The sequence below is a fragment of the Monodon monoceros genome, unplaced genomic scaffold (genome assembly GCF_005190385.1).
Source record: "Monodon monoceros isolate NGI ecotype Baffin Bay Population unplaced genomic scaffold, NGI_Narwhal_1 Super_Scaffold_12, whole genome shotgun sequence".
Taxonomy (NCBI): Eukaryota; Metazoa; Chordata; class Mammalia; order Artiodactyla; family Monodontidae; genus Monodon; species Monodon monoceros.
This window is the reverse complement of record NW_021703768.1, coordinates 41,066,589-41,092,497: the sequence shown is the minus strand read 5'-3', so window position 1 is coordinate 41,092,497 and position 25,909 is coordinate 41,066,589. Positions and strand designations below refer to the sequence as shown.

Below are 25,909 nucleotides of genomic sequence, written 5' to 3'. Positions count from 1 at the left end.
CAGATTTTGATGATCCCCAAGGTAGTTGGTGCTCACTGGAGAACCACTCACCAGGTTTGACAGAGAGCTTTGGTTTTGCTTGCACTGGGGTCACCTCCATGAGCTGGGTTCCTCTGTGCATAAGTAGAAATATCCTGAAATGTTTCACTAGGTTCACTGGAATACTAATATATGGGAATTTTGGTAAAGCTGTGAAACATCCTGATACACTGTCTATTATTGATATTTTTGGAAGGTTCAGAATGTTCAACCAAACCTTTAGAAAATCATTACTGTCCTGGAGTCTGTTAAATAAGTGGTGAGATCTCTGAGTTCACCAACTTGGAGGCTCGTCACTTTCTTCCTGAAATCTTTGTGTGTTAGACATACTCAGGCTCATTTTCTGGGAACATGTGGCCTAGATTGTATCCATTGAACCCATAAGTGTCAGCAGCAAATGGATGCCTAAAATCAATTTCAGCAAGGAAGGTGAATTTAAGGGGCTAACAGAAAGCAATTAGTGCCCCACTTAGTCACTGAAAATAAAAGGCAAATTAAAGTGACCTTTAGATAAGTTCATCCCAAAGCTGTGGGCATATCTTAATACTTCAGGGGAGTTCTGCTCTCACTAAGCACAAATCAGCCTTGGCAATCTAGCACTGTTTCATCTTGCTTTCTGTTCCCTTTATCTGTACACCTGAGATATTTACCAGTGAAGTGTGAAAGGCTATAGAAAATGTACAGCATTCTTAACAAAGAGGGACCATTGTAATCTGTGTGTCATACTTGATGAAATTGTGATGATTGGTACTTTGGCTATGGTAGCACTTTTCCTATAACAGATTATAACTAAAAGATAGTGGAATATAATTAGCAGCACCTCCTTTGCAGGATGTAGGACTCATGAATACCTTCCCTTGTTCACTTAAATGCTATTCTTAAATCAGAGGAAAACAGAATGGTTGACAGCAAATCTCATTAGTTAGGAAAGTTGAATTATGCAAGGAGAATTAGGTAAAATGAATAGTCATGATCCCAAGATCAGGGAAATTGAGGTGTAAACATCAAATTCTTAAAAATTCCCTCTACCTTCAAAACCAGGTTTGGAGTCTCCACCCTAAAAGCCTCTGGACTCATTCTGGAAATGGATCTACCACATCCCCCATGACTGACTTCTCGCACCAGCTCTCTCACACGATGTACCAGGCTTGATGGAGTTCAAAAAGATTCTGTAATAGCGAATCATGGGACAGTGGGCATCTTCTTGCTCTCAAGAGAAGTAACCAAGAGGGCCGTCCACGTGTGTGACCCTTCACAGGATAATAAAAGGTCAGTTTTTCTCATTTAAAACAATACATTACTCAACAATAAAAAGACAACCCCATTAAAATATTGGCAAAGGGTTTGAATAAACATTTCTCCAAAGATGTACGAATAGCCATTAAGCACAAGAAAAGATGTTCAACATAATTAGTCATTAGAAGAGTGCAAATCAAAACCACCGTGAGGTTCTACTCACTACCCATTAGTATGACTGTAATAATAATAATTAATAAAAACAATAACAAGTGTTGGTAAGGATGTGAATAAATTAGAACCCTCGTATGCTGCTGGTGAGATTGTAAAATGGTGCAGTCAGTTTGGAAAATAGTCTGGCAGTTTCTCAAAAATTTGAATTTAGGGTTACCATATGACCTAAGAAAATCTACACCAAGAGATGAAAATTTAGGTACATAAAAAAACAGTCATACAAATGTTCATAGCAAGTTATTGATAATAACCAAAATGTGGGAACAATCCAAATATCTGTCCGCTGATGAGTGGATAAATAAAATGTGGTATGTCTGTAAAATGGAATATTATTCTGTCATAAATAAGAGTGAAGTATTGATTAATGCTACAACATGTATGAACCCTGAAAAATTGTGCTAAGTGAAAGAAGCCAGACACAGAAGGACAAATATTGTATGAATTCATTTACATGAAATGTCCAGAATAGGCAAATCTATAGAGACAGAAAGTAAATTGTTTACAGGGGCTGGGAGCAGAGGACGTGGGGAGTGGCTGCTAATAAGCATGAATTTTGGGGGGAGTGATGAAATATTCCGGAACTGGATAGTGATGATGGTTGCACAACTTTGTAAATACAGAAAACCACTGACTTCTATACTCTAAAAGGGTGAATTTCATGATATGTGAATTATATCTCAATTTAAGAAATATATTATGCTGCTTCAAGTCATTAGATAATCTGGCTTTAGTTCAAGATTGGTGAGTTGTTGTTAGTGAATTTTTGGAGATGATGTTAAACCTAGAATGAGAGAATGCGGGAAATGCTCTGCAGAAGGTAAACTTTGGTTTGTTAAATATTCCCTTACCCTGCCCCCACCCCCCCATACACATGCACACACACACACACTGTGCAGATTTTATATTATACTTCCGTCACATGTAATTTAATTTCTTCTTTTCAGATTAGTCTATCCAAGTAATCCCACTATAACATGACTTTTTCCTTTAAAAAAGGCTTATAAAATAGGTAAATCTTTAAGATTAATTATTGTCATTTATTTTTCATAATGTTTCCGTTAAACAGTGAGATTATTGTGATTTAAAATATAATGATATTCACAAAAATTTATTTGGATGTACCTTAAGACATGTGACAAAAAGGTCACCACTATATTATAATTGATCTTTTTTTTTTTTTTTTTGGCCGTGTCAGGTCTTAGTTGTGGCATGTTGGATCTTCGTTGAGGCATGAGGGATCTTTCATTGCAGCGTGTGGGCTCTCTCACTGAGGCATGCGAGCTCAGTAGTTGTGGGGCGCGGGCTTAGTTGCCCTGCGGCATGTGGAATCTTAGTTCCCCGACCAGGGATCATACTCACGTCCCCTGCATTGGAAGGCGGATTGTTTACCACTGGACCACCAGGGAAGTCCCTATAATTGGTCTTCTAAAAGGAGTTGCAAACTGGCAGCTTCTGAGCAATAATATCTGGCCTGCAAAGGTGTTTGGTTTGGATTTGCAGAACATTTTGTAAATCAAAAATCTTCATAAAAATTTTGAATTTCTAGTATCTCAAAAAAAAATTAGAAGGCTTGGCATTGCCAACTTCATTTTTCTCCAAGGAAATAGTAGACTGGAGCTAAGAGGTGGATGCTCCCTTTGGATGGGGCCTTCAGTCTCTATTTTGTCACAGTCCCTGCCATTCCCTATTGCATCTCACATTCCCCTCCATGTCATACATTTACAGCAACTCTCTGATTCTATATGCATTTGAATTTATGACTTTTTTGAAAATTTGAGTTTATCAGAATTTTTAGTTCTTTTCTTTTTCTCCCTTCTATTTTTCTTTGTTTTCTTCCCTCCTCCCCTCCTCTCCCTCTCTCTTCCTCTCCCCTCTCCTCCCGTCCCTCCCTCCCTTCCTTTCTTCCTTCCTTCCTCTCTCCCTCTTTCTTGTGCATGCAGATTTGTGCTTGTCACCTAATTAGCTCAAATTCGGAGATTGGATTTAGGTTCATTAATTCCTTTATTTTTTGGTCAGCATAGCTCAACTTGAGTGAGGCCGTATATACAGAAACTCCCCAGTGTAGGTTTCCATATATATCAGGGTGATTCATCCCTTTCTGTATTATATTAAATTACTTACAACTTTTATTATAATGGTAGTGATAAAGGCAACACCATTTTCTCTCCCACTTTAACTAAATCAGTCACAGTAATGACTTTCTCTGTTATATTATCCAAACAGAAACACAAAGCAGAGGCATTGGGAGCTTGGAGTGGCCAATGAGTTTAAGAATATTGGACAATTTTTATAGGGAAAGATGGGCTGTTCTTTACTTACATTTTTCACATTATTTGGTTTAGTAAGATAAAGGGCACTTAAATGTGAATCTAACATGATCACATGTTTGGTCTTTCTGGAGGGAGACTCTGAGACTGAGTTTGGTGTGTGGTGTATTTACTGAGGAGTGCCTTGGGATCAACACCCATGGAAGGGAGAAGTCAAGCTGTGATGCAGCCCAGGGACAGTCATGGTTGACCCTGATGGAGCTCTGGAGCTAGAATGGCCCTTCAAAGTTGTTCCTCATTTAGCCAGGATGGCCAATCCCGTATACTCCCATATCAATAAATTATTAGATGTCAGTTGTCCTGGGAAAAGGTGACCTTGGGTGGGGTCACTGCAGCTAAGACAGTCCCTGAAGAGACTGACAGCAATAAGCATCTGCTGACAGAACCCCCAGCAGCTGGGGCAGTAGGTCCCTCATTGAAGGGGCATCTGGGTGATGCATTACGGCCACCACCACAATTCACACATAGAGTATCAGTTTCAAGCAATCAACGAATCAATTAATAGATGGTTTATGCACATAGTAGGTATTTAAGAGAATGGACTTTATTTTGCTTTCAAGTTTGCTTTCAACCACTTGGTGATTGAATTTTAAGTCTGTTTCTCCCTCTGTCTCTGTCTCTTTCTTTCTCTTTTTCATTTTTAAGCTGGGAGTAGAATGTGCAAACCAGTGTAGACAGAAATGCCAACAACCTACATGTCAACTCTTTTGAAATCATAATAAGCCAGTCCAGGAATCCTCTCACCTAAATACCAATACCTTTAATAGGACTGGAAAGAAAAGCAAAATGAAGCCAATAAAAGCTGCTCTGAGAACATCCCAGATCTTTGGAAGCATGAGCTCTTCAGGATGTGTCTCAGTCATGATACACCTGCTTTACGTCTTCAGTAACTGACTCCTTGCGAGTTTGAGTGATACTGTGACAGGCTCCTCACTGATGTGCAAAAGACTTGGTGAGCTGACTAAGGAAGGACCATTTACTTCTGTGCTCTTTTTATCCCTTTCTCCCTCTTCTCATTCATTCCAACAGTATGTTTTGGTGTTCTTGTTGCGTTTGGAAAACAATAACTCACAAATTATTATTTATAATTTTTTTCCTTCTGTGCTTCATTTGAAATGATTTACACAGAATTTTCTTCAATGGTAATCTTCATGTTTCAAAGAGTGAGATACTTGTTTTGGTTTCAAAATAGTCTCACAATCTTTTTCTTTATAACCATGCTTGGTGTCTTTGCAAAGGTCAAGTCTTTTTATTTTTTATTTTTTTGCGGTACGCTGGCCTCTCACTGTTGTGGCCTCTCCCGTTGCGGAGCACAGGCTCCGGACGCACAGGCTCAGCGGCCACAGCTCACGGGCCCAGCTGCTCCGCGGCATGTGGGATCTTCCCGGACCGGGGCACAAACCCGTGTCCCCTGCATCGGCAGGCGGACTCTCAACCACTGCGCCACCTGGGAAGCCCGCAAATGTCAAGTCTTTTACATAGGCTTTTCCTTATTTTATTAAACACCAAATATGCATGCATAAATAAAATCTTCATATTACATTTTGAAGTATTATTAAGCTTTCTAAAACTTTATTTCAAACATACTCTGGACATTAGTAGGTTCAGTATGCACACAGTCATTTAAAATAGCCCCTAAAACAGATTTATTTTCAAATTCAAGTCTGCCAAAATCACAGTATGGACTTACAGTATGGAATATAATTTAAGCCAGATAATAGGCTTTTTACACCTTCTTTGCAGCAGATTTTGCTCTGAATCATTTTTTTCACTTTATTTCTTTAGGTGTGGACTTCACGCGTCTTTTTTTTTTTTTTTTTTTTGCGGTACACGGGACTCTCACTGTTGTGGCCTCTCCTGTTGCGGAGCACAGGCTCCGGACGTGCAGGCTCAGCGGCCATGGCTCACGGGCCTAGCCGCTCCGTGGCATGTGGGACCCTCCCAGACTGGGGCACGAACCCGTGTCCCCTGCATTGGCAGGCAGACTCTCAACCACTGCGCCACCAGGGAAGCCCACGTGTCTTTGTTTTTAGCTCAGATGCCTCTGATACTTAAGAAGAAATCATCTTCAACAGGAAAAACTGTTATATTTTCCCCCAATTTACATTTTGTACCAACTAGTTCCTTTGTGTAGCCATTACTGTTGCATTCCAGACTACTTGTAAACTTTCATTAACCAGCAGTCTGTTCTCAGTTAAAATATTTCAAAATTTAAAAATAATAAATCAGTTTAGAGTGTACATTCCTCTTTGTGCTTGAAACTTTCCTAAATATTGACAAAATAGAACTTAAAGACAGTTTTGTCTACTATAAACTTATTCATCTAATTACAATACATGTAGTTGTGATAGTCATAAATGTATCATGACAGAGAGAATAAAAAGGTAATATTGATTAAATACAGATCAAAAATGCCAATGAGGGCTTCCCTGGTGGCGCAGTGGTTGAGAGTCCACCTGCCGATGCAGGGGACACGGGTTCGTGCCCCGGTTCGGGAAGATCCCACATGCTGCGGAGCGGCTGGGCTCGTGAACCATGGCTGTTGAGACTGCGCGTCCGGAGCATGTGCTCCGCAAACGGGAGAGGCCACAACAGTGAGAGGCCCACATACCACACACACACACACACACAAAAATTGCCAGTGAACACTTGCTTGCCATAGGACATTTGAAGCTGAATTTTACCTAAGTATTTTACTTGGATTTGTTAGTGGGCTGAATTGTAATGGGGGCATGTACCTTAAAGGGCATGGAAAGATTGTTAGAGACTCGTTTGAGAATGGAGAAATTGAATGACAAATAGAAATCACTCACCTATTAAGTTTTTTTCATGTGCAAAAGGCAACATTTAAAAATATATGACTTTTGGGACTTCCCTGGTGGTCCAGTGGGTAAGACTCTGCACTCCCCATGCAGGGGGCCTGGGTTCTGTCCCTGGTCGGAAAACTAGATCCTGCATGCATGCTGCAACTAAGAGTCCGCGTGCCGAAACTAAGACCCGGTGCAGCCAAAATAAATAAAAAAAAAAAAAATATGACTTTTATTACATCTGCTAAGTTAGAATAACATTTCTCCACTCGATGTCACGGTACCATATCTCTGCCTTTCCCTTTTTTGCATGCAGGGAAATTCCAGATAAATTGAGGGAAATGAACCTCCTACTCTCCATAATCAGTGAGCATGGAGGGAAGAGGAAAGAAAAGATTGACTTAATCAGTGAGAAAATGTTTCATTTCCTAGAACACTGACATATAAAGAGAGCAAACTCATGTACTGCTGCTGACTCAGTGTTGACAGGAAAGCCTACAAAGGCTTTTCTAACAGTGAATCATATGGTAATGTCATGTTAGGTAGCAAATCATTTAATTGCCCTTAATAATTTACAGTTCCAGTGGTCAGCTTATATGTTGCAGATGTGAAGTGCATAAAAACACATTTTATATTATTGCACATTTTTAGTTTGCTTTTTTCATAAAACCCTGAATGCTTTTGTCTGTCTTCTGCGCATTGGAGTTGAGTACAAAAATCCACTGTTTTTGTAGTACTGTGTCTTCAGTCCCTGCCTTAGTCTGTTCAGGCTGCTATAACAAAAATACCATGAACTGGGTGGCTTAAACAAGAAACATTTATTCTGTAGTCTGGGCAGCCCAAGATCAGGATGCCAGCATACTCCTTGTTTGGTGAGAGTCCCCTTTTTGGTTCATAGATGGCTGTCTTCTTGCTGTGTCCTCACAAGGGAGCTCTCTGGGGTCTCTTTTATAAGAGCACTAATCCTGTTCATGAGAACTTCAGTCTCATGACCTAATCACCTCCCATAGGCTCTACCTCCAAATACCACATTGGAGATTAGTTCTCAACATGGTGAATTTGAGGGTGGAGGGGACACACAAGCATTTATTCTACAGTAGTCTCCTATACATCTACTTTTTTTTTCTCTTCACCAGAAAATATTTCAAAGAACAAAGATTGTTGTTTTTGAGGTACTCTCTGTAGATCCACCCCCCTCCAGTTTGTTTAGAACTGTGTTAGATGCTGTGAAAAATGTAGTAGAATTAAAACATGTGTTTCCTATTGGGCTGCCCACAGCCTATAAAAATTCTTTGTGTAAATTTGAAAAAGGTGCCCCTTCCCCTGGCAGCCACAGCCCCACAGGGCCCAAGGCTGGAGGGCAGAGCACCAGCTAGATTTCAGCCTCCACTCAGCTCTCATCTGGGTGCCTGCATGGGATGACCTGACCAGGAACACACAGGGCCTTGTTCCTATCTTCCCTTCAGGAGTCTTCACTGCAGTTGGGGAGAGTGATAGATAGGCAACAGCTAGAATACCCTGTGGTGTGTAACTAAATGTGGGATAATGTGGTATGAACTTGGAATGGAAACCTGGAGAAAATAAAAACGGTGGAGAGGAAGAGTGGGTTTCTACTCTGAGTAAGAGCTTTTGATTTCATTTCAAAACATGGAAGTCCATTTGGGTCATGCTAAGCATGGTTCAAGATTACCCTGGCTACCACTTGTTGAGAAGCAAAGGCCCCTTTCTAAAGCGTAGTAGCTCCTGAGGTTCATGTACTTTCCAAGGGAGAAGGAAGGGGCTTTCCAAATGACTGATACTGGATTTTCCACCACGTTTTGGCAGATGGAGGTTCAAGCTGGTTCTAATTAAATCTGAGAAAATCAAGAAATGTGCCAGGCATTATGCTAAGTATTGAACATACATTTGAACATACACGTGATCCTCAAAACACCCTTATGAGGAAACTGCTTTTCGTGTCATCTGCATTTTACAGATGAGAAAACTGAAGTTTAAAAGAGTTCAGTAACTTGTTGAGGGTCACCAGCTGGTAAATGGCAGATCCTGAATTCAAACTGGGGCAGCACCCACAGGTATCACCACGTGGCCACACTGCCTGGACTCACCAGGGCTGATTCCACAAGTCTTACACTTCACAGCAGGCCTACAGGCTCAGCAAGCAACTTTATGAACTAGTAGTTCTGGCACAAACTGAAGGACTTATGTTAAAATATTGGTATTGTGAATAGAGGAAAAATAGCAGTAACACATGACTGATATCCATATCGGTCATGTGCTTGTTATTCCTTGATGTCTAACAGAGACTAAACTCGGTGTAGTTATGGCATATAATACAAGATAAGCCTGTGTACATATGACAGATGTGGAGCATGTCATCTACACATGCTAATGGTGACATACATAAAAACAGCTCAAGTGTTTTTTAAAGCCCTTAAAGGCTTCCTAGATCCTGTTTGTTAATTGGTGATCTTTTCAGTTAACATTTATTTTACATCTTTCCCACATATATTTTCTTTTCTTTTTTTAATTTTTAAAGTTAATTTTATTTAGTTTTTATACAGCAGGTTCTTATTAGTTATCCATTTTATACATATTAGTGTATATATGTCAATCCCAATCTCCCAGTTCATCCCACCACCACCACCTCCTCCCAACACCACTTTCCCCCCTTGGTATCCATACGTTTGTTCTCTACATCTGTGTCTCTATTTCTGCCCTGCCAACCAGTTCATCTGTACCACTTTTCTAAATACCACATATATGCATTAATATACGATATTTGTTTTTCTCTTTCTGACTTACTTCAGTCTGTATGACAGTCTCTATGTCCATCCACGTCTCTACAAATGACCTAGTTTCGTTCCTTTTTATGGCTGAGTAATATTCCATTGTATACATGTACCACATCTTCTTTATCCATTCATCTGTCGATGGGCATTTAGGTTGCTTCCATGACCTGGCTATAGTAAATAGTGCTGCAGTGAACATTGGGGTACATGTGTGTTTTTGAATTATGGTTTTCCCTGGGTATATGCCCAGTAATGGGATTGCTGGGTCTTATGGTAGTTCTATTTGTAGTTTTTTAAGGAACCTCCATACTGTTCTCCATAGTGCTGTATCAATTTACATTCCCGCCAACAGTGCAAGAGGGTTCCCTTTTCTCCACACCCTCTCCAGCATTTGTTGTTTGTAGATTTTTTGATGATGGCCATTCTGACTGGTGTGAGTTGATACCTCATTGTAGTTTTGATTTGCATTTCTCTAATAATTAGTGATGTTGAGCAGCTTTTCATGTCCCTCTTGGCCATCTGTATGTCTTCTTTGGAGAGATGTCTATTTAGGTCTTCTGCCCATTTTTTGATTGGGTTTTTTGTTTTTTTAATATTGAGGTACATGGAGCTGTTTATATATTTTGGAGATTAATCCTTTGACCGATGACTCATTTGCAAATATTTTCCCCCATTCTGAGGGTTGTCTTTTCGTCTTGTTTTGTAGTTTTCTTTGCTGTGCAAAAGCTTTTAGGTTTCATTAGGTCTCGTTTGTTTATTTTTGTTTTTATTTCCATTACTCTAGGAGGTGGGTCGAAAAAGATCTTACTGTGATTTATGTCCAAGAGTGTTCTGCCTGTGTTTTCCTCTAAGACTTTTATAGTGTCAGGTCTTACATTTAGGTCTTTAATCCATTTTGAGTTTATTTTTGTGTATGGTGTTAGGGAGTGTTCTAATTTCATTCTTTTACATGTAGCTGTCCAGTTTTCCCAGCACCACTTATTAAAGAGACTGTCTTTACTCCATTGTATATTCTTGCCTCCTTTGTCAAATATAAGGTGACCATATGTGTGTGGGTTTATCTCTGGGCTTTCTATCCTGTTCCATTGATCTGTATTTCTGTTTTTGTGCCAGTACCATATTGTCTTGATTACTGTAGCTTTGTAGTATAGTCTGAAGTCAGGGAGTCTAATTCCTCCAGCTCTGTTTTTTTTTTCCCTCAAGACTGCTTTGGCTATTTGGGGTCTTTTTGTATCTCCATACAAATTTTAAGATTTTTTGTTCTAGTTCTGTAAAAATTGCCAATGATAATTTGATAGGGATTGCATTGAATCTGTAGATTGCTTTGGGTAGTATAGTCATTTTCCAAGAACATGGTATATCTCTCCATCTGTTTGTGTCATCTTTGATTTCTTTCATCAGTGTCTATTGTTTTCTGAGTACAGGTCTTTCACCTCCTTAGGCAGGTTTATTCCTAGGTATTCTTTTTGTTGCAATGGTGAATGGGATTATTTCCTTAATTTCTCTTTCTGATCTTTCGTTGTTAGTGTATAAGAATGCAAGAGATTTCTGTGCATTAATTTTGTATCTTGCAACTTTACCAAATTCATTGATTAGCTCTAGTAGTTTTGTGGTGGCATCTGTACTATACTATGTATAGTATCATGTCATCTGCAAACAGTGACAGTTTTACTTCTTCTTTTCCAATTTGGATTCCTTTTATTTCTTTTTCTTCTCTGATTGCCATGGCTAGGACTTCCAGAACCATGTTGAATAATAGTGGCGAGAGTGGCCATCCTTGTCTTGTTCCTGATCTTAGAGAAAATGCTTTCAGTTTTTCAGCATTGAGAATGATGTTTACTGTGGGTTTGTCATATATGGCCTTTATTATTTTGATGTAGGTTCCCTCTATGCTCTTTTTCTGGAGAGTTTTTTTTTTTATCACAAATGGGTGTTGAATTTTGTGAAAAGCTTTTTCTGCATGTATTGAGATGATCATATGGTTTTTATTCTTCAGTTTGTTAATATGGTGTATCACATTGATTGAGTTGCATATATTGAAGAATCCTTGCGTCCCTGGGATATATCCCACTTGATCATGATGTATGATCCTTTCAGTGTGTTGTTGGATTCTGTTTGCTAGTATTTTGTTGAGGATTTTTGCATCTATATTCATCACTGATATTGGTCTGTAATTTTCTTTTATTGTAGTATCTCTGTCTGGTTTTGGTATCAAGGTGATGGTGGCCTTGTAGAATGAGTTTGGGAGTGTTCCTTCTTCCCCAGTTTTTGGAAAAGTTTGAGAAAGATGGGTGTTGGCTCTTCTCTAAATGTTTGATAGAATTCACCTGTGAAGCCATCTGGTCGTGGACTTTTGTTTGTTGGAAGATTTTTAATCAGAGTTTCAATTTCATTACTTGTGATTGGTCTGCTCATATTTTCTATTTCTTCCTGGTTCAGTCTTGAAAGGTTATACCTTTCTAAGAATTTGTCCATTTCCTCCAGGTTGTCCATTTTATTGGCATAGAGTTGCTTGTTGTAGTCTCTTAGGATGCTTTGTATTTCTGTGGTGTCCATTGTAACTTCTCCTTTTTCATTTTTAATTTCCTGATTTGAGTCCTCTCCCTCTTTTTCTTGATGAGTCTGGCTAAAGTTTTATCCATTTCGTTTATCTTCTCAAAGAACCAGCTTTTAGTTTTATTGATCTTTGCTATGGTTTTCTTTGTTTCTATTTCATTATTTCTTCTCTGATCTTTATGATTTCTTTCCTTCTACTATCTTTGGGTTTTGTTTGTTCTTCTTTCTCTGATTCCTTAGGTGTAAGGTTAGGTTGCTTATTTGAGATTTTTCTTGTTTCTTGAGGTAGGCTTGTATTGCTATAAACTTCCCTCTTAGAACTGCTTTTGCTGCATCCCATAGGTTTTGGGTCATCGTGTTTTCATTGTCATTTGTTTCTAGGTATTTTTTGATTTCCTCTTTGATTTCTTCAGTTATCTCTTGGTTATTTGTAATGTATTGTTTTCCCACATATATTTTCCATTCATACCTCTATTACCGAGTGGGAATAAAGCTTCGGTGTAGGGGTATGGGCAAGAATTATATATTAATTCTGAAGCCTGGGCAACCTGTACAAGGGCCGTTGGGAGGTGATGCTCAGCCAGGCTGAAGGGTGTTGCTGGCCTGCATGGAGAGGTTGAGGGGGCTTTGACACATGAACCCATAAAGTTCTCATTCTGTCCAAGGTAAGAGGAGAAGGACTCTCAAATGACTGATCCTGAACTTCACATCAATTTTTTGTCAGAATCACATTCAAGTTGGTTTTAATTAAATCTGAGAGAAGAAGGAAAATGAAAGAAGGTGAAATTACCTCCATCGTGAATGTCATAGGAAGGGAGACCACAGAATTTATCGTCCAAGCTGAGATCCTTTTGAGGATAAAAGGGGATTCTATAGGCATGAACTATGTGGAGCACAATGAGAAGTGCAGCTCACATCTGCCATATCTATAGTTGTTTTCCTTTGTACAATATTTTAGAGTTTGGCAGGGTATCCGTTTCCATATATGGAATGTAATAAGCATCAACCACCATCGATGGCTGATGCTCAAGTGAACAGCTATCATATTCTACCTGGGATATTCCTTTTGTAAAAATATTTTTATTTGAAGCTTATCAAGAATCCTCTATCTCACCCATATGTGTATTTGTCTGTTTTATGAATTGGGATATCCAAGATTTGGGCTAGAAAGTCAAAGGTAAGAGGAAGAGCTAATCAGGGAAGTCAAGTGCACTGCTCCTCCAAGTGAGCTCCTTAAATGGATACTCCCCAGGTGGGTCTTCAAAGCCCTCAATAATGTATCCTGTCAGTCTTCCTTCTGCTTCTCTGCTCTCTCCGCTGCTCTGCCCCCCAACCCCTACCACACTTACCTTAATCTGCCTACTAATCTCCAAAATGTCATACTTCTACCTTGGATCTTCACTCAGACTCAGAACTGGAATGCACTTCACCCCAAATCTCACCTGCCCCACTATCTCCCTAGCAGAACACTGTATTTTAAGTTTTAGTTCCAATGATCAAATCCTGTTAGTAGGATTATTTATATCTCCCCAATGCCATATGTGTCTCCTGTACTATTTATCATACCTTCTCTCTGTAGGGTAACCGTGTAATTTATCATCCAAACCAATATACTTCTGAAAGTGAAAGGATGTGCTAAAAATAATTAACAGGTGTGAATGAATATATAACAAGTTTGAAAAAAGTGAGATGTGTCATCAACCGATTGGAAGTTTTTAGATGTGTGACTATTTGCTCTCGCTATTATGTGAGCTCCATAAAGGCAAGTGTGTTGATCAAGATAGGTCAGGTTTATTCTTCAGTAACAAACTACTCCAAAATGTCAGTGGCTTAACTGAAAAAAAAAAAAAAAAAGATTATTTATCACACTATATGTCCAGCATGTGGCAGTGGGAAGAGCCCATCTATCCAGTTACTCGAAATTCCAGCTGATAAAGGCTCTACTGTGGAACTGCACCATCTAGAACAGCCTTCTTGGTTGTCAAGGAAGGGGAAGAGAAACAGGGAAAGTAATGAGCCAGATCTTCTATGCTTTGGCCTTCCTTCCACTCACAGATCTTTGGCAGAGCTGACCACATGGTCTTGCCTAACTCCAGGGAGGCTGATAAATGCAGCAGAGCAGATCAAATAAAGGGTGCACACCATTTTCTCTGTTAATGAAAAGATCCTTGAGGGCTCTATTATTGTATATTTATATCCCCACAGTGCCAAGCATAGTGCTGTATACGTGGAAAACAGTCAATAATTATTTATCGCCTTAAATATGTTAAGTAGTTTGCCTTGCCTTGCTTTCCTTTGTATATTATTTGCCTACATTAAGAGGAAACCTGACATATTGAAAGTCAGGTTTATGTCTGGAAAACTTACCTCTGTATATCAGAAATGAATGCTTTAACATAAAACTGAAAACAAACATGAGGAAAGGGTGAGAATTGGTTCTTACCATGAGATACTGCCACTAATAAACATATGGAGACTCCTCTCTTTGCCAAAACATCTGTTTGCTGTTGTGTAGACATGGCCTCTCCGATGTGATCTACATTTAAAAGTATGTTATTACATATTGATCTATGACTAAAGGTTACATGTGGAATCTTGTAAAATTTACTGATGGCTTTATGACTGGGAGGTAGAGAGTAAAATCCATTCAAGTAACCCTCAAGCTGAATCTTAGAGATAGCAGGCAAAGAGCTGGAGATAGAAACATGTACTTGTTCTTTACACATAGGCAGAGGTATTTCATGTGGAGGGCAGGATTTCTGGTGCATCTAACTGTGAGAGGACCACATCTATGCACACTCTGGATGGGACTGGCATGGGAAGTGGAAGGAATTGTGGAAGAAACAATCTTTGATACTGTTGACAGCCCCTTACCCCTTGATCTTCAAATTTTTTCCTCTTTTTTCTTGTGACTCTCCTTCTTCCTGTTTCTCCTGTTATCTCTCTAGCCATTTTCTCTCTTTTTTCTTCCCTAGCTCCTCTTCCCCCAGCTGCACATTTAATATAGTCCCCAGGGGAATTTTATCAGCTTGCATAGTTTTACGTGTCACCTTTCTGCAGTAGATCCAATCTATATATTTGCAAACAATAAATAAAAAAATCCAGTTTCCCAGTGCTCAGTGTCTAGCAGATATCAGCATAATTCAGAAGGTGTAAGTCTATTTCTGGTCTTAGCATTATCTTCCAATGTGACCTTGGGGCAAATTAGTTAACATCTCTGAGTGTTGGTTTCTTTTCATGTAAAATGGAAATAAAATTTGTTCTGCTTACTCTTGTAGAACTGTAGCGTGGGTAAAATGTGAAAATGGTGAGGATGTACTTTGATGTACAGAACTATTAAAAACATCACTCTAAATATTACCAAGGAAAACAGATCTAAAGCTATAGTCCCAACTACTCTCCTCACCATTAATTCTGAATTTTTACCTACTTGCTGGACACTTATCTCCACACCAATGTATTCCAAGCAATTTAAATTCAACATTTTCGGAAGCAAATTCTATCTTCCCTTCCCATGGGGCTTCCCTTCACCTTGTCCTCTGCATCCTGCATTTCCTCTATTAGTTCTTGGCCGTTTTTCTCAACTGGGAGCTTTGGGGTCATCTCTAACACATGTCTGTATTGAATCTTTATACTTGCTTCATCCAATCAGTTTACACATCTTGTTGATTCTTCCTCTAAAATGCCTCTTGAATCCACCCCACCATTCCATTTAGAATGCTGCTAGTCTTCTGCCCTGTTCAGATCCTGGTCATTTTTCTTCTTCCAATCTATCAACAGTATATTACCTCTATACTAGTTATGGCTCATTATGAGAGAGGATCAGTAGATGTTCCTGGGCCCTTCCCTTTGGCAGTGCAGTACACAACCTGGCACTGCCAAAGGGAAGGGCCAGGTATTTTGGTCCTTTCTGATGTGACCATCTGCCTCAGAGTCTGCAGTCATGATATATTTCAGCCAACCAAAAAATATTCCCTTAAATAAAATACAGAGGCATCTTTGAGGCCCTGGTCCAGGGGATTTGGTGTGTAGTGAACCTATTGAGGGAAGAAATGGGCTGGCACGTTTCCTGTAGTGCAACCAACATCTTACCTACAACCAAGGACAACAATTATGGGATAGCAGCAAAGCTACAAAACTACACTAGTATCACTTGTTTCCAATTTCCTAATGTCCATGAGTTACAATGGGGGTTTTGGTTACTTAAGTTCAGGCAATGCTTTCCACATCTTATGTTTTAAGCCATGCATCTTTGTGCCCTGAAATAAGTATTCGTTGTAAAAAAAATCTTGTGTTTACTCTGTGAGACGAGCAACAAATGAAGATAAAACAAAACCAGCCTCAAAACTTTTTAGTGTGTTTATTCTTTCATCTGTATGTCTTCTGAAAGGCCTTGTTTTTCACTTATTATATAAAAACTTGTGAATCAATTAAAAACGTCAGGTCTCACACATGTAAACAGAAGAATCGTTCTTTCTTCTCCACATGTTTCAAATTAGTCCAGTTTGTTCAATCGGTGAGGAATAAAGCAGTAGACCGAGTTCCTGGCAGAGGATAATCTAGGAATATCAAAGTACTGAAAGAATAATACAACATTAGGACTCAGAGTCAATAAGATTCCTTTCCTGGGAATTTCACTTGAGATTTTCCATAATGATGTATATTGGTATTTCTGAAATGCTATTTTTCCCACTTTAGGTTTAAGTGAGAGACTGTAAAGGCACTGACCTTTCCCGTTTTATCTTACTGCTAACGTTGTGTTAAGTATTTATTTCAGAGTTAAATTTGTCATCTTGAGATTGGTTCTGTTTTCTAACAAATCACAAAATTATAAAAATTAATTGTAGCTTTAAAGCTTCTTAGATAATTTATTCATTTACTTTCCAGAAAAAAGCCTTCTCTCTTTACTAACAAAAAGGAGTTGAGAAAAATTATAAATAGAGAATACATAGTTCTGATTCTGTGTCAGTTCTAAGCCTTTTACATATATGAACTCATTTAATAGTCACATTAACTCTATAAAGTAGATACTGTTATTATACCCACTTACCTATGAGGAAACTGAGGCAGTATAAAGAAATGGAAAAGTGATGACTCCCCATCTTGCATCTCACCTTGCTTGAACACGGAACTCCAAAGGCCCTCACTCTCACTAATGTAAGCTTATTTATTCTTGTGTTTATTTAGGAGTTAATGTGACATAATTCATTCATTCTACAAATATTTTTAAGCACAGACACTTACAAGACACTAGGTAGAGCTGGAGATCAAAGATAAAGGCACAGACCCTGCCATAGGAGAGCTTATAGTCTAGCGAGGAGAAAGACGAGCCAAAAGACAAGTGCATGAGTGAGACCAGAGTAAAAGAGCATGTAAATGGGACCCTCAAACCAGGGGTGGGGGTCCGGAAAGAGGGTGAAGTGACATATGTCTTTAAGGTCACGTATGAGAGGGCATCTGGTGCAGGGAGCAAAACATGGATAGTGGGGAGATGGGAAAATGCATTTGAATAAGTCTGTGGGGCTGGCATATAGAGTGTGAGAAAAGAGCTTCAGCTTTGGAATTCAACTAAACTTGACTTTTCTACCACTTATGTGTCAGGTGACTTCAGATATTTATTCTGACCCTCAGTTTGCTCATCTATAAAATAGGGATAGTAGCTACCACAAAAGGTCATGAGGATAAGTGCAATAGCATATTTGTGTCCTGTAGCTGTTATAAAAAGTTACCACAAATTTGGTGGCTTAGAACAACAGAAATTTATCCTCTTACAGTTCGGGGAGGCCAGCAGTCTGACATCACTATCACTGGGCTGAAATCAAGGTGTCAGCAGAGCTGCACTCCCTCTGGAGGTTCTGGAGGGAATCCATTCCTTTTTCTCTTCTGGCTCCTGGGGATGCCGGCATTCCTTGGCTTGTGGCTGCATCACTCCAATCTCTGCTTCCATGGCCACATTTTCTTCTCATCTTTGGTATGATCTCCCTCTGCCTCTCTCTTATGAGGACACTTATGACTGCATTTAGGGCCCACCTGGATAATCCAGGATAATCTTCCCATCTCAAGATCCTTAACTTAGTTCCATGGGCAAAGACCTCTTTCCATATAAGGTAACATTTACAGGTTCCAGGGATTAGGATCTGATTCTTTAGGGAGCCACTATTCAGCCTCCTCCAATATGTAAAGGATATTGGCAAACCAGAGGTCCTTCATACATTCAAATTCCTACTGTCCCACTATTATGCGTCCTCTAGGCCACTGATGGGCCTTATTCTCAATGGTCAGACTTTACATCTGCTGGCCTTTCTATTTCTAAGCAAGGGATAGACAGTTTGGTCTTCTAGACAAGTCTGGTCACTATACAAATAAAAAGAACACAAAGATGAATAACTTCATGTTAATGCAGGAAATAATTTTGTTTGTTGTGCTAATGAAGTCTAAACTATTAAGATTATTGTGTTGAGGACCCAGTGATACATTTCAGAGAGGGCTTCTCTTCCAGGCTTCATTTTGCCAGATATGGCAATGGGCTTTGTGTACAATTTAGAGTAGTTGTATATTGATCTTTTTTTCTCCAAGCATTCTCCTTTGCCTGTCAGTGTATGGGAAGAATAGTCACTGCAGAGGTCAAGTAGCACTTAGGAGCAATTTAAGAGTCATAGCCCTTGGCTATGAACTTTGGGATATTGCTCAACTTTATAGACTCATCAACTCTTACATTTATTTTGACAAAGAGACAAATATTTTCATAACTCACCAATCCTAATTCAAGAGGGAAAATCTCAAGGATTTGAAATAAAATATTCATTGCCCTGAAAAAGTAAAAATTTGAATTCACTTACAAAATTACTGTTAATGGAATAAAAAACAATTGGGTATCTGGAATGAATAATGACTAAAAGAATATATATGTCAAGGATGTGATCCACTCTAGGTTCCAATGGTTGGCTGACTTGAAATTCTTTTACTTTGGCCAGTGGGCCTAACTCACCACACTAGCGCTTTAATAGTCATCTGTTTACTCAGAACTGTACCATCTAACACATTTGTCTGCCCATATGCTTGTCCCACTTTGGTAGTCATCTTTATTGGTCACTGTTTCCTTTCACTCAGATTATAACAATGGATATATCTTGGGTACCCTCACGTACTAGAGATGTTGAGCTTGCCTCTGAAGAACAGTTAGTCTTAACCTGATTTTCCCCTGAAAATAGAAGCTGAGGCAGGGGCTTGAGGACAAGTGGTTTATTTGGGCAGCTGATTTCAAGGAGCAGGAATGAGGCATTGAGAAGTTAAAACGGGAACTGAGGGAAAGTCAGTCCAAGAGTTGTGATCAGCTGGTTACTACTGTGGGCAATTGGGGCTCAGTCCTCTTTAGAACCAGCTGAGAATTCATGTAAAATGTGCATTGGAATTTTTGGCTCAGGAGACAGTAAAGGGGAATATTTATCTGTTGGCTGCTGCCCCTGTTGGTCAAGGATCCCTTGCACTTTCCATGTTGACATCAGGATGGCTGAGTGGGTCCCTGCTGCAAGGATCCAGAGTGATCATGGCAAAGGGGCCGTGGGGCTGAAAGTGAGTTAGTCCACTTTGCTGAGATGCATGAGGTGCCACCAGGTTATACTGGCCATAGCTGATGGCTGCACCAGTGCATGGTCTGAAAAGGTAAGCCATGAGAACATGAAGCTGGGCACAATATCTAATACCCACATGTGAAGCTAAGAGTACAAAGTATAAATAGTAATTTATGACAGCTAGGGTATCACATGCTGTGCAGAAGTTATTGCCAAAGGAGTGATAGAGACAGTAAGTATATTTGGGGGTTCATTGTAGAGTCCTTCAGGCCTGGATGTTCAGAAAAGCTTACCTGGAAAGGATGGGTTTCAATCTAGGACCTGAAGGAGGGGTAATATAGTGGACATCAATTGTGTCTGCCACTCTGTGTCCATTTGCCCTTTTTCTGATAACCAGATCAAAATCCCTCTCAAGAATGACTTCTCTTCCCTCAGCCTTGGTGCTTCAGCTTCCTCCAGCTCAGGGGTGGAACATGTGACTCGAGCCTATGAAAATCGGAGCATGGTGCTTCCTGGCCACTGGTATTGGCATGTGACCCGGTGAGAGCTGTTACAATGAAATGAGACTTTTGCTGAAATTTCTGGGCTTGCTCTTATTTGCTGGATTGAAAGCAAAAAAGATGCAAAGTTTAGACATGTTAAAGTTATCCTGCTCCTTCAAGGTGTGAGGCTGCCTGAGGAGGTGGAGTTGAGAAATGGAGAGAGAGAAACTAAGACATAGAGACGATGTTTGAGCCCTGGCATTAAGCACTATTTGAAGCCAGAAGTTCCTCTGGACTTTTCAAGTCTATGAACAAATAATTTCCCTTTAATGTTTAAGCCAGATTCAAAGGGGTTTTCAGTTGCCTCCAACAACAAAAGCAGCAACAGATCTAATAACTTAGGTAACTTTTAGGCAATTTTGTCTTCTCTATAATTTATTCAATTTTTCTTACTTTACTTATAACAATAGTGTTTTCTTCCCTAACTTTTTCACTGGAGAATGAATAAAGAGAGGAGAATGTAAACACAAAGAATCAAAATAGGGTAGGGGTAGTAAAGTGTAACTTGAAAGTTTGATTGTATAAATACGGTAGATAGGTCTGTGTGTGTGTGATATTACTAAATTATCTTGTAGCTTTATCATGTAGATGATAAATACAGTAAGACTATACTACCTTGCTCCATATGCACTGACCTTATAAATTTGTTGTTGGCTTTATTTGAAAACCGTGAAGGTTACAGTATTGACCAAAAGTCTAAACCAGACTGTTTCTGAAGGAGCTATGGTACAAGAGCTATGGTTCCAAGTGGGACACAAGAAACGTGAAGATGAATTTTCAGAAAAGAAAACTTAGCCTGCATGCCAGGCTAGACATTCTAGACAATGAGATGGTTATTACTTATTTATCATATTTATTGGATTTGCCATCACTTACTAGCTTGTAGGCACAGTTGTGTATCAAAAAATCTAAAAGGCTGAACGTCCATGTCTGACATTATAGCTCACAGTCTATAGTACACATAAAAAGTAAATTCAGGATGCAAACAGCATTTCAAATAAAGCCAAGCAGAGCCAGAGGCTTCAGGAAGGCAACTTGCAATGACAGTGCTGGTTTGTCGGCATTCCTTAGCTTAGGATGCTAAGTGGGAGGCAGCCTGGTCAACCTCACCTTTGCTGTAATTTCAGATTCTTAACATGAACTGGAAACGCAGCTGCTTTTGTATTCAGACATTACTTTTTCATCAGAGTTATCTAAACACTTAATAAGCCATGACCAGTCTACATAATCCTGGCCTTCGGCCCCTATAACACACTTTGCTCTTAATATATTATAAACGAGTGAAATCACATGAGCGGCCATTTGTGCTGATCACACTTATAGCCTTTGTCTTATGGAAAACATATATTGTATGGTCATTATTTTTGCCCAAAGTCATATTCGAAGCAGGAATATTACATGTAAATATCTACAGAGTAAATGTTAAATTAGAAGATTGGGGCTGTTTTCTTGGATCTACAATCTCTGGTTTGAAAGTTTAAACTGTCCAAATCAAGCTCTATCCATCTTTTCTTTACCCACCAGATCTTTGCACATACTTAGAGCTTAATACATATTTCTCAAGTAAATTAATGACATAAAATGTGAACCTTCTTTCAGTAGTAGAAATTGATATTGTGTTCAAGCCTTGAATGACATGCAGCATTGTTTTTTATTGAACTATAGTTGATGTACAATATTATATAAGTTATAGGTGTACAATATGGGGATTCACAATTTTAAAGGCTATGCTCCATTTATAGTCATTATAAAATATTGGCTATATTCCCAGTGTTGTACAATATATCTTTGTAGCTTCTTTTATAGCTAATAGTTTGTACCTCTGAATCCCCTACCCCTATTCGCCCCTCCCCGCTTCCCTCTCCCAACTGGTAACCACTAGTTTGTTCTCTGTATCTGCGAATTTGTGTCTCTTTTGTTATATTCACTAGTTTGTTGTATTTTTTAGATTCCATATATAAGTGATATAACACAGTATTTGTCTTCTCAAGTTATTTCACTTAGCATTAATACTCTTTAAGTTCATCTATGTCATTTAAATGGCAAAATTTCATTCTTTCTTATGGCTGAGTAGTATTCCATTGTGTGTATGTGTGTGTGTGTGTGTGTATGTGTGTATATATATATATATATATATATATATATATACACACACATACACTACATCGTCTTTATCCATTCATCTGTTGATGGACACTTAGGTTGCTTCCATATCTTGACAATTGTAAATAATGCTGCTTTGAACATTGGGGTACATGTATCTTTTCAAATTAATGTTTTTGTCTTGGGATTATTTTTGGCATATATAACTAGGAGTGGAATTGCTGGGTCATATTGTAGTTTTATTTTTAGTTTTTTTGGGAACATCCACACTGTTTTCCACACTGGCTGAACCAATTTACATTCCCACCAACAGTGTAGGAGGGTTCCCTTTTCTCCACATCTTTGCCAACATTTGTTATTTGTTATCATCTTTTTGATGATAGCCATTCTGACCAGTGTAAGGTGATATCTGATTGTGGTTTTAATTTGCATTTCCCTGATGATTAGCAGTGTTGAGCATCTTTTCATGTGCCTGTTGGCCATCTGCATGTCCTTTTTGGAAAAAATGTCTGTTCAGGTCTTCTGCCCATTTTTTAATCAGGTTGTTTGTTTTTTTGATGTTGAGTTGTATGAGCTGTATATTTTGGATATTAACCCCTTATCAATCATATCATTAGCATATATTTTTTCCCATTTTGTAGGTTGTCTTTTCGTTTTGCTTATGGTTTCCTTTGCTGTGCAAAAGCTTGTAAGTTTAATTAGGTCCCATTTGTTTATTTTTGCTTTCATTTCCTTTACTTTAGGAGACAGATCCAAAAAAATATTGCTGTGATCTGTGTCAAAGAGTGTTCTGCCTATGTTTTCCTCTAGGAGTTTTATGGTTTCTGGTCTTACATTTAGGTCTTTAATCCGTTCTGAGTTTATTTTTGAATATGGTGTGAGAGAATGTTCTAATTTTATTCTTTTACATGTAGCTATCTAGTTTCCCCAGCACTGCTTATTGAAGAGACTCTTATTTTCTCCATTGTAGATTCTTGCCTCCTTTGTCATAGAGTGATTGACCCTAAGTGTGTGGGTTTATTTCTGGGCTCTCTATTCTGTTCCATTGATCTATGTGTCTGTTGTAACACACAACATTTTGTTTCTGTTTAATCTTAAAATCACATGAAAAAAATAGATATTTTAGAGACAGTATTGTCAATCCTCAAACCTGACATAGTGTCATCTAATATGTCTCCAATTATTCCAATATGAAGCAAGAAAGTCCTAGAAATGATTTCTGAAACAGAGTAAAATTTCATTTTAAAAAAGGAATGCCATACAATATTTGGGATTAAAAATAGAAGGTCACAAAATAAAATAGCATGCTTCCTTCTAAAACAGCAAAGAATCATTGCCCTGAACCAATGAGGAGGTAGCTTGGTTAAACAAAAATATTTGGGATTATTTTGGCTTAATTTAGGATCTCAGAAATACCATATTAACATGGGAATCATTTTGAAGATGATTTGGGTATTTAAAATTGTTCACTGGGGCTTCCCTGGTGGCTCAGTGGTTGAGAATCTGCCTGCCAATTCAGGGGACACGGGTTCGAGCCCTGGTCCGGGAAGATCCCACATGCCGCGGAGCAACTAGGCCCGTGAGCCACAACTGCTGAGCCTGCGCGTCTGCAGCCTGTGCTCCCAACAAGAGAGGCCACGATAGTGAGAGGCCCGCGCACCATGATGAAGAGTGGCCCCCCACTTGCCGCAACTAGAGAAAGCCCTTGCACAGAAAGAAAGACCCAACACAGCCAAAAATAAATTAAATAAATAAATTAATTAATTAAAAAATATTAAAAAAAAGAAACTGCCAAAGTGTTTAAAAAACAAATTGCTCAATGAATGACTTTAATCCCTTCTGATGGGAGATTTCACTACATCTGAGACCAGCTTGATTTTGTTAAACTTCTAAGTCCCGTGTTTGGCCACATTAACCTGAGAACATGATTAGAGTTAGAAAAGCGACTCTGTAGAAGAAGTCACCTTCCTACTGAACCATATCTGCAGCTCCCCATGTGTCTCTGGATCACATCTGTTTACTGACAGTGATCCAACCAATGTCCTCATTCACTCACACGCAACATCAATGAGGGTTGCGTGCATGTTCTGACAGTACATGTTGACCCCAAACACAAGTTGTTCAACTGTTAGCCTTGGAGTCCATACAAAAGTGACCTGGATTCTATCTACTCACCTCTGTACATCATCAAAATAATGCCTATCCAAGTTCCTACCCCTGAAGCTTTACCGTCATGGTAGGAGGAAAAACAAATACTGCAGTATGCTTTTATTTTCATATTTCAAGGAGGGCTATTTTAAGTTGGCTGAAATAATAAAGTTTGTCTTTCTAGCAAATTAAGTTACTTTGGTACAGGGGTAAAATTTACTGGTTAAAATTAAAAGTATTTCTTTCTTCAAAATGTATAAAGGTACATTTCTCCATAGTTTTTTCCCCACCAACCCTTGACACCCGCAAATAGAGTTAAATTTTTTTTAAAAAAGAGAAGTTTTTGGAGTTTAAAAAAAAGAGTCTGAGACTTTGCCTCAGATAATCTCAGCATATTTTACAGAGAAAGGATATAGGAGTATTTGAATGATGATAGATATGGAATCCTACCCTTATCTTCAAATGAATGGTTTGTTTAATGTGTTTTTATTTATGATAGCCAAAAGTAAGATTATGCCTTTTCCTTTCAAGACTGGCAAAATTTTCTCTTCTTTGGTAACTTTTTCTAGTTTTAAAAGTTAGCTTTTCAAAAATAATACCAAAGCATGACTATATAACTTTTACTTTTTTAACTTTACTTGCAGAGCAGCAGTGGATACACATGATTAACATTACAGTCGGTGACCCAGTTTGAGCCAAATTCGTTCTTTTTGCTTACAAGAAAGAGAGGTCTGCAAATCACCACAGACTCATGGGCAAATGTAAGTAGGAGTCAAATGAGAGCTATGACTACAACCAGGGCACTGGTCACACACCAGTCTTTGCAAACACATTTATTTATGTGGGAAGTAGAGCAGACAAAAGCATCTTTTTTCAACATAATATTTCCAAGCTAGAAATAATATGCTACATAAGTAGTAAATATATGGAAGAGTAAATTTAGGAACTGAAATTTTTTTTTTGGCGGTACGCGGGCCTCTCACTGTTGTGGCCTCTCCCATTGCGGAGCACAGGCTCCGGACGCGCAGGCTCAGTGGCCATGGCTCACGGGCCCAGCTGCTCCGCGGCATGTGGGATCTTCCCAGACCGGGTCACGAACGCGTGTCCCCTGCATCGGCAGGCGGACTCTCAACCACTGCACCACCAGGGAAGCCCAGGAATTGAAATTTTTAGTTGATTGACCAATTTTACTCTTTTGTTTATATATTGGTTTCTCAAAACTTTATGAATTTCTTAAGGCTAGGTACCACATTGACTCACCATTTAGTGTGCAGATCACTAGTTAAGGATTTACAACCCATTCATGTATTCACTGTGTATTTAGTAAGCACCTGTTATGTGCCAGGCACTATGTTAAGCGATGGGTATAGAGTATTGAATGAGGAGGATGAGGAAGAAGTGCCTACCCCAGGTGATGAGGTTGTAATCTGATTTATAAATTTGGAAGAAAAAGTCAGACATATCTAATGCAATGTCTTCCATTTGGGGTCAGCCTACTGGCAGAGACAATGTTTTATGGTCTACTCTTTCACCTCTAGGTAAAAGTCCCTATTAGGG

At 38.9% G+C, this 25,909-nt stretch overlaps 1 long non-coding RNA gene across 1 annotated transcript in view; it reads left to right on the top strand.

Moving 5' to 3' along the window:
• Positions 1-25,134, top strand: part of LOC114892652 — a 131,553-nt gene extending 106,419 nt beyond the window's left edge. The window contains exons 2-3 of the long non-coding RNA XR_003792761.1: positions 1,081-1,308; positions 24,997-25,134. This is a non-coding gene — a long non-coding RNA (uncharacterized LOC114892652). The remainder of the gene's footprint in view (positions 1-1,080; positions 1,309-24,996) is intronic.
• The last annotated feature ends 775 nt before the right edge of the window (positions 25,135-25,909 follow it).